This window comes from Rhamphochromis sp. 'chilingali' (genome assembly GCF_963969265.1).
Source record: "Rhamphochromis sp. 'chilingali' genome assembly, chromosome: 5".
Taxonomy (NCBI): Eukaryota; Metazoa; Chordata; class Actinopteri; order Cichliformes; family Cichlidae; genus Rhamphochromis; species Rhamphochromis sp. 'chilingali'.
The window spans coordinates 39248917-39264568 of record NC_137932.1 but is presented as its reverse complement, the minus strand read 5'-3'; the positions used below and the strand labels follow the sequence as shown (position 1 = coordinate 39264568).

Here is a 15652-nt window from a genome sequence, read left to right as displayed (position 1 = left end):
ATATATATATATATACACACACACACACACACAAATAAATGTTAATGTAATGCAGCAACAATTTGGATTTTATCTTGAAATAATGGAGATGTTACATTCCATGTCAAATGAATAACAAGCACATACTAATAAGAGAAAGTTTGCTTAAAATTGATTTAATTTTTAAATCATGTGTTTTTAAATCTGACCTTTGGCATTGATGTTTCTCCTTTGTGCATATTAATTTGTGCCCTTTGACGTATGCCATTTACTGACACTGCACCCTGCAGCATCCTCTCCACAGTCTGTAATACAGTTACATAGCAGATTGATATGAAAATGGTTATAGTCAGGTGATCTTCATGCATGGCTTTGAATAATAATATAATAAAAAGATATGCTCAGTAATTCTAACACTTATTTTAAAAGTATAAAAAAAAAAGCTCAGTTAAAACTAAATAAATATCATTTCATCAATATCATAAAAAAATATCATTATGAACTTTTTTGCTATGTTTTTGAAAAACAAATGTACCATTTACAAACTGGTATTAGAGCAAATGAAATTGTGTTCCATTGTTTTTGGAGGGTATTTCTGTTCATATATAAAATAAGCAGCAATTTATTTTTTGTGATTCCAACTAAAGCCGGGTGAGCTTCATCACTAGGGCCAACTCCATATACAATTACATAGTTTACTGGAAAATAATAGTGTTAAACCCAGTTTTGCCATTTGACTGTGGCTGACCCATTTAAGGAAGTACACGAATGCTTTAGCTGGTTGGAAGTATATCTCCATGATCTGCATATGTGAAGCCCAGCAGACTTTCTGAGTCAGTAGCAGAAACAGTTTCAATGTTTCAGGCCATTTCATGTGGTACTCAGGATATTCTGAATGTAAGTTATATCTCAATTATCTCATAAGACATGTAAAAAAAGGAAGGCTAAGTAGTGACATTATTACAGTGTCAGGATGATGTGGAAGCTCCAGGTATTACTTTATATCACAAAACAACACTAATTCTAACAACTGGAATTGCATTTTAGATATACATGAGTTGCACCCCCCCCCCCCCCCCCCCCCCCCCAGATAAAAATCTACGTTCAACTTTTCCATGAGCGAGTAAAGCGCTGGATATATGAGAGCATTAACCTTTAACTCTTATACAAGTGGTATGAAAACAAACTCTACTATTTTAAGTGTGTAATAGCATGAAAACTGTGTAGATTTATTTAGCCCTCATGTTGTTATGAAAAATAAAGCCCCTTCTCTGTAGTCTGTTAATTTCACTGTTTTTTGAATTGTCATGCACAAAAATACATTGTTGCAACTTATGTAAATGTGTGATCACATGCTCTATTTTGACTTTCTGTGATTTCAATGTAACAAAAGAAACAAAATATATCTGCAAACTGCTTCACTGGTTTGTCCTTTCTTTATTCCCAGTCTTTGGTGGCCCTCTAGTGGACAAAGGAAGTAATTAATTTTGTTATTATGTGTACAAGGCAATTCTCTTGACGTAATAACTTCTCTTTAGCTGCTGTAGTTCACTGAAGGTGGTTTTTGGTGTAGCCCACATGTCATGCAGATCGTTGAACTGTGCTTAAGTCTGATATGCCTTCATTTTGTTTGTACCCTCCCCCCCTTAAAAAAAATCAATGTGACCTTTGGTTGCATCTTCCCTACACACCCACACACAAAGTCATTAACAGTGTGCATAAAACTGCTTTGTGAGAATGAGTTATCTCTCTACTTGGTAAAATATTCACAACTAATTTTCAAAGAATGTTCTTTAATTACTGTTATCATGACTCATTCTGTATCATCTACAGCTTCTTGTTAGTGGTTAGGCAATATTTCTCACATGATCTGCAAAAGAACACTAAGTGTACTCTTATTTGCCACTGGTGTCAGTCCTGAAGCCAGTAACGAGGCCTGCACATCTCTTATAAATGGTAAATTAAGTAACTGCTTCTTTCCCCTGCAAACATTTCTGAATTTAGACTCTTTAGATAACATCTTAAAATGATGGACATTAACTTACATAATATAAGCAATCGCAAAAATAGAGGCATGTCTAAAATTAAAGAATATAAAGTAGGCCTGCTTTTAAAGCTTCAAATTACTGTTACAGTACATGTGGTGAAACTAAAGTGAAACTAAAAGACCACTTGCAGGGGTTTTCCAATTCCACCAGTACTGTTCTTGATTTTTGCTGGTCAAGAAGTGTTATAATACAGAATCGGCACACATCAGTTTTTCATTTGAAAAACAAGCAGGTACTTTCCTGGTAAGGTAGCTCAGCAAACCCTAGGCAAAAAAAGCATCTCTCTGGCCTTGCACTTTGTAAACTTTAGAAAGAGTCTAAAGAGTAGCTTCGCATATACAAGAATATTTTCACAACTTAAGAGAATCCTTAAATTTAATGCTATTTTCAAATAGAAAACTCTTTGCAGGCATATATTGCGTAATTTATAAATGGCAAGTGGAAACCACACTACAAAAAATCAAAGGGTAAAAACTGTGTATTTAATGTGTAACAATTTTGTGGAAGTTATTTTTGCATCTTTTCGATTGTTTGGATTTTAAGTCCTGGTGTTGTGTATGTATAAAGCTATATACACACCCCCACACACACTCTACTTTAATACTGTAACTCAATTTATTCACCAATATTACATTTGTATAACTATATAGAGGCACTTGTGCTACATAATTTAGATAACATTTCTTCTCAGTGAACAAAAGTTCAGAGATTAGTAAAAACTAAGAGCATAAGACATCATTTAACAAATATTGCAAGTTCAGTTATAAAATACATAACAATCCTTAATTATTAAGACGAAACGTGACATCTTGACTACATTAAAATATGTATATAATATATATAAATATATTAGTGTTATGGAGCTTTGTTCAGTTGCATTAATGTCTTGCATAGTTTTTAACTTGGTTTTAACAAAGATCTATGTGAAAGACTCATCACATCACCAAGGGTTGAATTCTCAATCATTTATTTTATAACACAGAAAAAATACACATATACAACAACAGGAATGCATAATAATGTGTTTATATATTCACTGTATTAGAAAAACAAATGTTTTTTTAAAACTGACAAATTACCATTTAAAAGGCTGATAGAATATATGTACAATAACCATAATTACCAGTATTTTATATTAACCTTTAATAGTTACTATTCTTATGCAGTATTTACAATTTCTAAATCATTGATACAATCCCCAATGCACACACAAGGCATGTGCACCGTTTCTTCAAAGGTCAGTTTTTTCACAAGCTACCTCTTGCAACATTTTTCTTCCTCCCCAGCTCCCACTCCCCCAAGTCTACAGCCCCCAAAGTGATCGTGATGCGATCTGAACTGCCTGTCAATTCACACCGTCCATGTTTACTGCTCTTAAGGGTAGGCAAGGGACAGAGGCAAGCAGAGAACTAAAAAACACCATCATCAGCATAACGTGACACTATTCCTTGTGACGGTCGGATGAAATCTGGGACACAGTTGCATTCATCGTTCAGTGAGCTCTCCCACACAGTTAAACCCACCGACAGCAATGAATGTTGATTGTGACCTTTGCTGTGGTTTGCAAGCTACAAGTATTTTGTGTTTCTGGAGAATGGACGATGCGTTCCTCGTGAGCCCCACCCCTTCTAAGACCATGTCTGTGCAAAGATTTCTGCATGTGTTCTTTTCTTCTTTTCTGTGACAAAGACTAGCCACAGGGTACAGTCAACGGTCGATGGTTTTTTTTTCTTTCAATTTAGCTCAAACTCACCGACAGCGTTGAATGTTCACTGGGGCAAGCAGAGACCTGATGGTGACTGGGGATGACAGTCTGCTTGGTGGGAGCATATCTTCTCTGTGAGGGAAAAGCTTCTTTCTTCTTCTCTCACCAAACCTCCCTTTCTTAGTAACACTGACAAGGTCATGACTGTAACAAACCTGAATTATACCATCTTTTCCAGTTAGGCTAATCAGATGACTAATACTATCCAAGTCAAACTTCCAGTTAATATAAACTGACAATAAATAGTGATAAATTATAAGAAAACATTATTTTTAAAGGTTCGGTTAATCACAATGCTGCCATCTTTCACATCTTTTTGGAGCTTTTTTTCCTTTTTTACATCCACTACCTCTAGAAAGGTATAAAAGAAGACTTTAAAATATACGCTGAACTTCTTTAAGCAAGAATAATTTTTCACTAAACCCATTTATTTGGATTTCTTAGTAGAAGAACATTTTCCATCAAGCCTGGAGAGCTGCATTTACCAATGACTTCCATGCCACATGGTCATTATTACACCAAAGAACTCGTCAGTGTGTAAGAAAACATTTCCTTGGTAAATAACAGTTAGAAAAGGGAAGTCATCTTGAAACTCCTGACTCATAGTGGGTTTTAGTAAACGTATCACCTGGGTGGAGGCTGCAGCCAATTGGCATATAGTTTACTGAAAGCACAGTGGCGTGGTGTCTAGAGAGGCCCCAGCATGCCTGAATAGCTTCATGCAAGCTGCAGGATGAGGAAGACACCGGGTATGAAACTGCCGACTCACCCTGATCGATAGCGGCTGCCATTTCGCTATGATGTGGCGCTGTGGCCAAAGACTGGGGTGTTTTTTCTTTCCTCCTCTTCTTACACTAAAAACAGTAAAGAAACTATCCACCATTTTGCATCAATGGCTTTATTACACAGTGCTGAATCAACTTGAGAGAGAGAGAGAGAAAAAAGCAAAACAAAAAACAAGTTGCAGGGTTTGTGAGAAGCACAGAAATCAAATGCCACGGAGCTGCTGGAGCAATTAGATACGATGTGACGGCAACTGTGGCAGTGAGTCAAGATGTGGTCGGATGATAAAAACGTTGTTGGGACGCTTTTCCAGGGCAGGATAAGGAGTGACTAAGCTGATGTGGCGGATATCTCATCGCATGCCACATACTCCTTTTACACAGAAAACAGAGAGTTAAAAATAGCAAGATGGCTCTGTCTTTACTGTTAGGCAGGAAAACAATGAGCAGTATTCATTTGTGAAGAATTTTAGATCGCATGTGTTAATTTGGCATTCTGAAGCTTTTAGGTCCCGAGCAATAATAATAATGATAATAATAATAATAGTAATAATAAAACTAATTTGTTAGCTGATGACAGCCAATCTTGGACCAAAAAGCACAGTCCTTGCTGCGAGGGACACGTTAACTTGGTCTCTTTTCACTCTCCACAACAGTGATTTGAGTGACAGCGCTGGAATTGACAGAAGTGGATGAGAAGGAATGTAGCTTTATAAGGTCTTCTCTGGCCGCAGGATGAAGATGACAGTAGGAAGAAAGATCTGGGACATGCAACTATAGAGAGAGAAGGGCCCTGAGCTGACAATGTGGCCCTAATCTGAATGACAAGGTCTGCACATCAGCCCTCAAACCAGCACGGGTTGGGGGGGTTGTGCTGGAGCATTATGAGAAAGCTAAGTGGGGAGAGGAATAAGAAGAGACAGAAAAGGGAGGAGGGAGAGGGCTGGCATGGGTGTCCTTCCTTCAAACATGCTGGCCTTAATGGCACAGACAGCTCTGACATTTAACCACTGAAACATTTTTAGATAAGTGGATGCGGTGGAGGCAGATTTGAGACTTGTGAAAATTTCAGGAGGTTTTTTTTTCTCTTTTTAGGTTAACTATAAGCTATAAAGAGCTTTTGAAAAGGGGCCGCGCAAACGTTAAGAATAAGGAGAGGAAATTAAAGGGGAAAATAATATTTGTGCACAAGCTGGAGAAGTGACTCAAGGGGTTCTCTAGTTAATGACTAATGCTGACGTTCTCTTGAGCAACGGCGCATCCCACAGTTGGTTCGGTGACGCTATTTGGTGGTCCAGAGTAAGAGACCACAGTATGAATGTGATACAGGATGCCGCAGATTACCACCACATATGTTGAACAGACTTAAAACAAAGTACTGTTACAAAACTACTTTAAAGGAGTGCCAGCAATACAGAAACTTGTAGAACAAGTTGGTGTAATGGATACTGTCAGTGTTTCACAGTTAGTACTGTGAAAACAGAAAAAAAAAAAAACACATACCTGTAATTCCAGAAAGGCATCTGCAAGAGGTGATTAAATTACTCGAAAAACAACAAAAGAACTGACTGCACCCAATAGCACAGTATCGAGTTTTGTAATGTCTGTCTATACAGTTTCATCAGATGGTGTTAAAGATAAGTGTTGGGCTGAAATGTCACCAACCATAAGGTTTAGGATTCATTTTCTCTACGTAAGATTTGTACCCTTCTCGTTCGATCTTTGTCTCACTAGTGTAGAAGGTTACTACTGATGCCTATTTTGGCAGAGGAACACACAGATTTTTTTCTTGGTGAGATGTGAAACTAAGAAAACTAAGAAAAAACATTTCAATTCAGATTGTGTGGTTCTTATCGGTTGTGAGTTAACAAAAGGAATATATTTTAGATTATCCACTTTTGTTCGGTACACTACTAACACAAAAATGTTCATGGTAACATTTCTAAAGGCCTTAATGGGTGAAATTACGTGTGCCAGAATTCTGGAGCTCCCACACATGCAGTAAATGATTAAAATATCATAAGAAAAAAAATGGATTCAGGTTTAGGGTTAAATAGCTTGAAGAAACTGGATATGCATAAAAACAAAATTGGAAACCCCAGTTAATGCCCGTCTCTCTCCTTCACTTCCATGTCTCTCTCTCTCTCTCTCGGGAGGGGGAGGAAATTCCTGGCGAGGGTGCTGCGAGTTGTTGCTCTCTGCCTGCAGGTACAGACCGGCCTCCTCTGTCTGCCTGTCTGCAGATATCATACCGCGACGTGATCTGTTTAGCTGCCTGACTTAATGCTCACCTGCTCACGCGCCTCCGGCTCTGTGTGATTGAGTGTGTGTGTGTGTGTGTTGACCTCCGCTGTCCCCTCACAGCTGGAATGGCATCTCCCTCTTTATCTGCCACCCTGCGATTACAGACGTGTGCACACGCAGAATGATAGATGGATTTTTACTACACTGATGAGATATTTGTGTCCACTAACCAGGCATGCAGCTGACACCTTCCCCAACATGTGTTTCAGCTCCACTGATGAAAAAACAGATAAGAGACTCTTTACCAGCTCGTACCACAGCATCAGCATTATTATGTTTAAGCTCTACTTTAAGCTCCAACTTTAAATACTAAATAAATCTATTGAGTCTTTTGAGGCTAATTGCTGGTTAATTAAGCATCTTTTTAGTGTTTTTGCCCCCAACCTTTCTAAGCAGTCTCACCCTGTGATTATTATTATAAGATGGGTTTTTTTCCCCATGTTTTGACTGCTGCAACACAGCAATTTCCCAATTTTTGGGACAAACTAAGTATTTAAGGCCTGAGAATCAGCAGTGCAAAAGAACGCGAGACACAAATACTCATAAAACAAAGGACTGACGAGCTAGAATGGAAAGAATTAGGTTGCTTAAATCCAAAAAGCAAGTAAGGATAGATGATGTAACACAGGACATTATCAAAAGCAGCGTTACCTTACCTTTTAAATCCAGTCTCAATACATTCTAGCTTATATAGCATAGTTTTACATTATAAATAAGAAAAGCATCAAATTCAATTATTAAAGCTGCTTAAACTTGATGAATTTTCTTAGTGGGATTTTGATTTGTTGTGTGTTTTGCAGTGTTTTATTTATATAACTGTTTTTTGGGGGTTTGTTTGTTATGTCCTCTTGAGGTTGTCACAGCACTGACAGATACAAGCTGACTTGTACAACCCCGTTCACAAAACACACACAGACACACTTGAGTAGGGGTCTGAGTCCAGCTGGAGGTGGTCTCCTGCCAAACCTGCAGGCAGCCTGACTGTTTTCATATTCATCACACACACAGTGATTAGAACTGACAGCACACACACACACACACACACACAGCTGTGTGAAAAAAAAATCAATATTTTAACTGCAACCTGTTATCCTAAAAAATTTACAAATAGAAACTATTTTGTTGCCACTGCTGCATTATTCTGTCTTTGACTTCTTTTACTGTTATTTTATATTTACTGTCACAACAGCTATCTGTGCTATCTAGTTAAAAAAGAAAAAAGCAACAAAGAAAAGAGAAATAGAGGAGGATGCTAAAAAAGAGATGGATGTAGACTGGCTGCAGTAAGTAATGTCATGAGAGGAGTGGACAGGGGTGGGGGGGGGGGCGAGAAAGGAATAATAGCTAGTAGGCAGGGAGAGAGACAGAGACAGAGAGAAAGAGTGCACCTCTTCACCCTCTCTCGCTACTCCCCATCACACACAAAGCCCAGAGAGACTCCATGGGGCGCCAAATAATAACCTTCTTTGTCATTATCATCGCCCAGCCAAACAGCTCTCAATCCTCCTCCACCTCCTTCCGTCTTGAACACAATCATTGGCCTATCGTTTACAGTGTGCCGCTAAATGGGAACATCAATAGACACGTCCATTAGCAGTGCGAGTCCTTTCCACTCTGATTCTGAAGTGCTTTAATAGCTGGCACACACACACACACACTCTCACGCTTCACCTCAGCCGACTGTTAACCAAGCTAACCCCGGTGCAGGCGAAGCTGAACTGATGGGGTGTATCATTAGAGCTGGTTAGGAACACGGTCGGTGCGAGGGCGGTGCTTTCAGTTAACCTGAAGCTACAAACCGCGAGCACAATGCCACAACTGATTCAAGGAGCACTGCACTTTGCATAATGATTTTCTGCTGAATACAAGTTCAAGCCTCTGTAGCTGACACTACTTGATCTTATCTGGCAAATCACAGTTATTTGCAAGCTGGCAGCAGATCGTGTGTAACTCTATGTCCAACACTGTTCTTGGTTACTTCTATTAACCTCGCAAATTGAATTCAACACACAAATCCTATTACATTTGAGTGTGTTTGTAGTATAAATACAAACACACATACCTCAGTGTGACATTCTGAAGACATACTGAACAGAACATCAAACCAAATGAATTAATCTTTATATGCTAATGAGCTGTGTGCGTGCAAGCTCATAAAATGCACAAACACGCCGTTTCCCTGACGGTATCAGAACAGGACAGACTATCACCCTAGCCGTAGACTAATCAATACAACAGGGTCAATCTTATTTAGCGCCACATTCGTGCCTCGTTAATCTCACGCTGAACTTTAGTCACCCTTATTGCTGATGCAAATTGCAACTTAACGTTCGGTTTGACACTTAACCGAACATCAAACTAAGCCGAACACGTCCGAAACTGTAGCAGAATGAAGGGGGAAAAAACAGAAAAGGGCAAATACAGAGTTAGAGGGAGGGAACACTTTCCCACAATCCTCCTCCACACACTGTAATTTCAGCATGCCTGGGTTTTTGGTAGTGTGTGCAAAGCAGGATGCTGGGAACCCTGGGAGGGACACAGGGTGGGTTAGGGGGCTTGTGGGATATGTGGTGCAGCTGTTAAATTTGACTTGTGTGGATGGGTTTTGACTGATGAAAATAGAAATTGAAAAACGAAGCAGGCATAAGCACACGTGCACACGTGGACAAATCGCAAATGATATGAGATATGACATGAGCAAAGACTTGGAAAATTAGAAATAAAAAAAGTGAGAATTTAAATTTGACATTTAAGCTTTTTTGTTTTGTTTTTTTACATCTCGCATTAAATCAAACCAAAAAACAGCTTTTAACAGTGCTGGTACTGGAAACTACAAAGCTCTTTAAATGACTGAATTTTGTAGCTTTCTCGAATATAACTTGTCAATGTTTCTCTCCTTGGAGAAGAAAACTAGAAAACATTGTTTGCTTCCTGAAGGAGGCCATAATGATCCTCCTTCAGTGTTCAGATTTTTAGCGTAACTGGCATGCATGTGTGTGTGTGTGTGTGTGTGTGTGTGTGTGTGTGTGTGTGTGTGTGTGTGTGTGTGTGTGTGTGTGGTAGGGTGGTGGTAGACCGCAGACAGCCTCTAGGTGCCATTATGTGTGTGTCTCTGTGCTTGCGTGCCTCCTTCAAGTCTGGACCTGGACAGAAAACAAACAGAGAAGAAAGCATAGGATAAATTCAGGTGTTGTTTGGTAAAGCTTGTCATTAAAATGTCACACACACACACTCACAGGAGTTCACACACACACACACACGGATGCGTAATCTCTGTGAATGAATCACAAAGAAACAGATGCACGTACATTCAAAAAGGAAGACACTCACGTACACACACACTCTTGCAATCGACACAGTGTTTCGGGGTTTTATTTCCCGCATTATTATCCACTGCGGCGCTTTCACACTGACTAGTTTATATATGCCTCCATTTCCAAAAATATTTTTGTGGTGGTGAAATATGTCGTAAATGATTCAACATCGCAGACAGATGTGTCAACACTATTAGGTGTAATACGTCAGCACGTCACCAAACCCCGTCTAAAAAATAAAAAAAGAACCAACACAATTTTTTATGTACAAAAAAAAGAGCCCACTCATGAGCCGATTCATATAAACACTCTGGGTGGTCTTAAGGAACAATGACACAGAGCCAGCATGTGTGTAGATTAATACATGATTCATCTTGAAGAAAGAAAATAAATGAGTTGAAAGTAAGTGTTTAAAAAGAAAGAAAGAAAGAAAGAAAGAAAGAAAGACAGTACGTTGTTGCCTGAAGTACAAGAATCCTGATATCACGGATATGAGGAACGAGCCTTTTTGAAGTTACTTTGGAGTCTGTCAAAGAAAAAAAAAAGAAACCTGCTTGTGATCATGTGCCGGGGTAGCCCCTACATGTGTTTTACTAAAGATGATATATCAGTGATTATGTGATGCCCACAACATGAAAGAATTTCAGCATTATGACGGCAGGGAATGTAACGCCTTATAAATCTTGGTGTCTGACATTTCTACACACCAGGGCTGAGAGGGATGTGCACGGAGGCAGAATGAATTATCAAAAAGAATTTTTGAGTAGAAAATCTTAGGTTGACCAGATGGAAAGGTGGGGGGAAAAAAGGACTTTGACTCTGTAAAATTCAGCCAAACCTATAAATAATTTAATATTTTTATATTAAGCTTAATATGTTTTTATACTTTTTTTTTCCTTTTTTCTTCTTCTGGTTTGCTCGCTTTAAACAATATCAGGGAATTTTGAATAAAAGAAAAAAAAATTAAAAATGTGTTTTGTTGTGTTAACATTGTTTCAAGTGTACAGTGTGTGTGTGTGTGTGTAGTTAGATGTTGGTCCTGATAATTCAACTCCAGTCCTACATTTTACAGAACTTACTTTCTGTACTTTTGGCAAATCAAAAAGCCGAATTAACGAGAAGAAGTCATCCAAAGAATATGAAACTATGACTACGCTAATAATGGCATATGTGGGCACTGGGTAATATCATCTGACAATACCAAGAAATTAAACATAGTTAGCATAAATTACATTATTTGTAGTTTTTCAAAATTGCATCTACTCAGTTTCTTCATTAGTGAGTCATGTTTTGTGTTTTTCCGTTTTTTTCCTCCCTCTCTGCATCCCCTGATGTTTTCTTTGATTCAAGTGCCATTTGGACTCCCATTGAGACAAATAATGAGTCACTCTGTGTATTCTCAAAGCTGCCTGTTCATTTGTGGTCAAAAAACACATCAAAGTTCCCATGGAAGACATATTCATAAATGCCTTTTTTAAGCTACTTTAGCTGTATTAATGACTTATTTAAGCTGCCTGCTGTTCATAGATTTAACCAGTCTCTCAGAGTCCTTTTTAGCTTTATATTCTTTGGTTCAAGAACCGTTTGGTTCCTGGCAAGAAAGTTCATGTGGTCGTGGTTAGATCTAGCAAGTACAAGAGCTGAGGTCTAAATATATCTCTGTGTCTAAATATTCAGTGTTTAAGCATTTACTATATATATGTCAACCAGTTCCACTTTTTGTTTATGTAAACATGGCAAGTGGAGTTTTGGTTCTTGAATCTGATCCAGGATTAGGGTTGTATAAATTTGCGAGCAGAATTTAAGGTCAATTTCAAGTGTGGCATTTTACTGTATGCAGTATCTGCTTTTCCTTTCATATTACATACATAAGTCACAGGTTTTATTAAAAGCAGTCTAGACACAGCTCTAATTAAAACTATGGTTTAAAAAAATCACAATGCAGCTTTAATAAATGGACCTGAAGATTCTTTATAATTACATGTACAATCTAAACCACACACACACACACACACACACACACACTCAGCGGTTTAGTTAAAAGGTGGCTTGCTAAAATAGACTTGCCAGTGAAATGTGGTTCCTCTGAATTTCGCAGCCAGATCTACATTCCCAGAGAAAGAACAATGATTGACCTTGGCCGAATGAAAAATTGCCTCAATTGTTCATAGTTTGCTTTGATGTTAAATACAGTGAAACAGTGCAGCAGAGGAAAGCTGCTCACTACAAATGAAGGAGAAATCCCTCCTACCCGTTTGCAGTTCCTGCATCTTTGAGAATATGCAATTTACTATTTCTGTCTGGACGGTTTTTAAGGGTGCGTTGCTTCGCTCCCACCTCTCCATTTCTCTTTCACTGTATTTTTTTCCACCTCTCTTACTGCCATCTCCCTCTTATTGCTCCAGTAAGCAGACTCACGAGACCCTGGAGAGTACTCTCATCATTAAAGTCCCTATATGGAGTCACAAATTTATGCTCAGTACATTTGGGGAAGAGAAAAAAAACCCAGAAAGAAAGCAGGACCACCCATGTGTTTTCAAACCCAATGCTACAAGATCAGCATTCTCCCTGCTGACTAAATGAGCCAATTCACACAAAGGGGGGAAAAAGCTGCAAATTAACAGACGTTTGAGGGTCTGATGGTAGACGCGGTGTTTATGTGTTAACAAGAAGACGCTATTAATCAGAAGTGACTGGTAGAAAAGCCCTTGTTGTGGGATTGACTGGCATTGCATTTTGTTTTCCACCAAGTACAAGAAAGCCTTGAATAAATTAGAGTTTGTTTCTAAAAGAGTTAATTAGACGTTTAACTTTTATATGGTTGAGAGCACTTCTTTATATTTTGATTTTCCTCCTTAATATAGTTTGTCATCAAGCGGTTAGCTAGCATGACAGTTTTTAAACTCCACAGTGATTTATCGGATAGTTGACAAAGCAGCGAACTGTACATTTCAGTCACAAGTCTTAAATTAAAATTTAGCCTTTATTGGGCTCCCTTGAGTTGAAATACCAAAAATGTGGGTGTATCTGTGTATGTGTTTATCAAAGTGTCATCGTACCCAATGTGCTATTGGTACAAAGTGGTGCTTTGAGCGATCACTAAGACCAGAAAAGCATTATATAAATGCAAACAATTACCAGGGCTCTTTACTGAAAAATCCCACAGTTTAATTAGGTTTTGTCTTAGGTTCATTAAGCTCCATAATTGCACTAAGAAAATAAAATATTTCAATCTACTCCAGAGTAGCATTTATGGTTTTTGTGTGTACCTTATGTACATAAATGATCCCCTTCTGGCTCATCTGGCTTCTATTCACTGCCAAAGTGATGGTTGGGGCGAAGCTAAAGTTAGCTATGTGATGATCTTTGTAAAGCAACAGTGTAAATTTAAGTGCACATCCCTGAACGTCACATATGTCTGCCCGCTGCTTTGATCAATTCATCTTTTTTTTCTTTTAAATTTGCTGTGCCATGCTCAAACAACGTCCCAGGGAAGCAGGAAACCAGCGACATGGCTGTTTTCACGTGTATGTTTACGTTGCACAGTACATGCTAATCTTTGTCCGCTTTCTTAGAATGCATGTGTGTTCTTACCGCATTGTGTCTGTTTGTAATAAAACTGGTAGAGACATGTAGTGCTAGACCACCCAGAGCAGTTATCCAAACACCCTCCTTACTCACAAAAAGGCACTAGTCTTAATTATATCCATCCTCTGGGTGTGTCTTTCTGCTCAAAACAGACATCAGAAGACACCCCCCCCCCCCCCCCCGATAGGCCACAAACCTCATAAGGAACCTTATGGAAAGATGGTTTTGGTGACCTTAGACAGAAATAAACATATAGCATGCTGCATTTTTTTCCCTTGGCAGCTCAAAACACAAACGAGTCATGGATTATCTCCTTTTGTACCTACGGATTTGGAAATAATCCCAAATTTCCCGTAGAGGGCTCTTTTCATAACAAATCCGAAGGGTTTCAAAATCAGTCAGGTGAATTATTTACAGTACTACGAGTGGTGTGATACTGCACTAAAAAACTGTGTAGTGTCAGGCACCTGGCTATAAAGGAGAAAAGACAAGAAAACGCACGCACACGCGCAATGTATTAAGAAGGCAACTGCAATAGGGAGGAGGTTGTTGTGACTGCATTGCTCCCTTTCGTGAGCTCTAATTTTCAAGCTGGCGATATGAGGGGGCAACCTTGTGCTGAGAGAGTCCACGCAGGCAGAGCCCCAGCCTCTATCTGCCAGACAAATCCTCCTTGGGCTTTGATCGTCTGCCCACTTCTCTCTCTGTGGTTTTTGTTTTCAGGCAAACAGCTGTGATGTTTAGCTGAAATGCAATGAGATTCCAACTGTCAAAATCTGCTGCAAAAAACAACAACAACCAAAAAAAAAAAAGAGAGAGAGAGATAAGAAAAAAAATCCCCTCAAAACAACCAAAGAACACATGAATAAAGAGGCCAGAAACAGACAAATAATGATAGTAAAAATAAACATCATCACCGCCTTGATCGCTGCTTTCGTCCTAATGTGTTCAACATGCTATCCTTCAAGGATCAAGGGGTTAATCTGCTCCTGTTGTATTATAGCTGAGATACTATCGAAGGCCATTTGTTCCAAATAGCGAGGCTAATGACCCTGATCCGACGCTTGGCGTTTGGCCACGAACTGAGAGCAAGGGAAGGTAAGTAACCTCATATATTCTCAGGGGCCGAGCTAATGAGAGGGAATGGGAATACAAGCTACAGTCCATCATCTACTTCGGAACTAGACAGCAGTGCCATCTTCCTTCTCAGACTCAGACACACAAACACGCACATACGGGAAAACAGTAATGGGAAGCCCAACTCCTCCTCAGCACCTAATTTTACACCTGTCTAGTTAAGTAAATGTACTTACGTGTAGCATTTTATCATTAGTAAGTGAATAACAGATTCATTCTGGAGCAACGGCATCACTACTGTAAACAAGGAGTTTGATCATCAGGCAGTTTCCACTGGTTGTTCAACTGCTTTTAAGCATTTAAGCATTTGGTAGGAGTTTGTCACAAAAATACACCTCGAAACACGACCAATGTGTTGCTGCTTTAGCGCAAACACAAGTGGGTTGTTTTTTTTATTTTTTTGTTTGTTTTGTTTGTTTTGGTTTTTTGTTTTTTTTTTGGAGGGGGGGGGGGGGGCTGCACATAGAGCAGAAGAGCATTAATAATCAGTGAAAAAAGCTGCAAGTTATTTTGATCGTGCTTTTTGAAAATTAAATATTGCATCAGAGGACTAAAGGTGGTTTGGCCCTTTGTAAGTCATTTTTTAAACAAGCTTTATAAATAAAAATAACACATTATTGTTATTTAATTTGGTTTTCTCCAATTTTTATAAATGTAATGGCATATATTTCTTTTTAGAGCATATAAAGCTTAGATAGATTTATTACAAAATATATACATTTAAAAAAAATATTT

General features: G+C 38.7%; 1 long non-coding RNA gene across 1 annotated transcript in view; it reads right to left on the bottom strand.

The window, feature by feature from the left end:
• Window positions 1–2900: 2900 nt before the first annotated feature.
• LOC308396730 overlaps window positions 2901–15652 on the bottom strand; it is a 28417-nt gene continuing 15665 nt past the window's right edge. Inside the window, exon 3 of the long non-coding RNA XR_013971609.1 lies at window positions 2901–10021. This is a non-coding gene — a long non-coding RNA (uncharacterized lncRNA). The remainder of the gene's footprint in view (window positions 10022–15652) is intronic.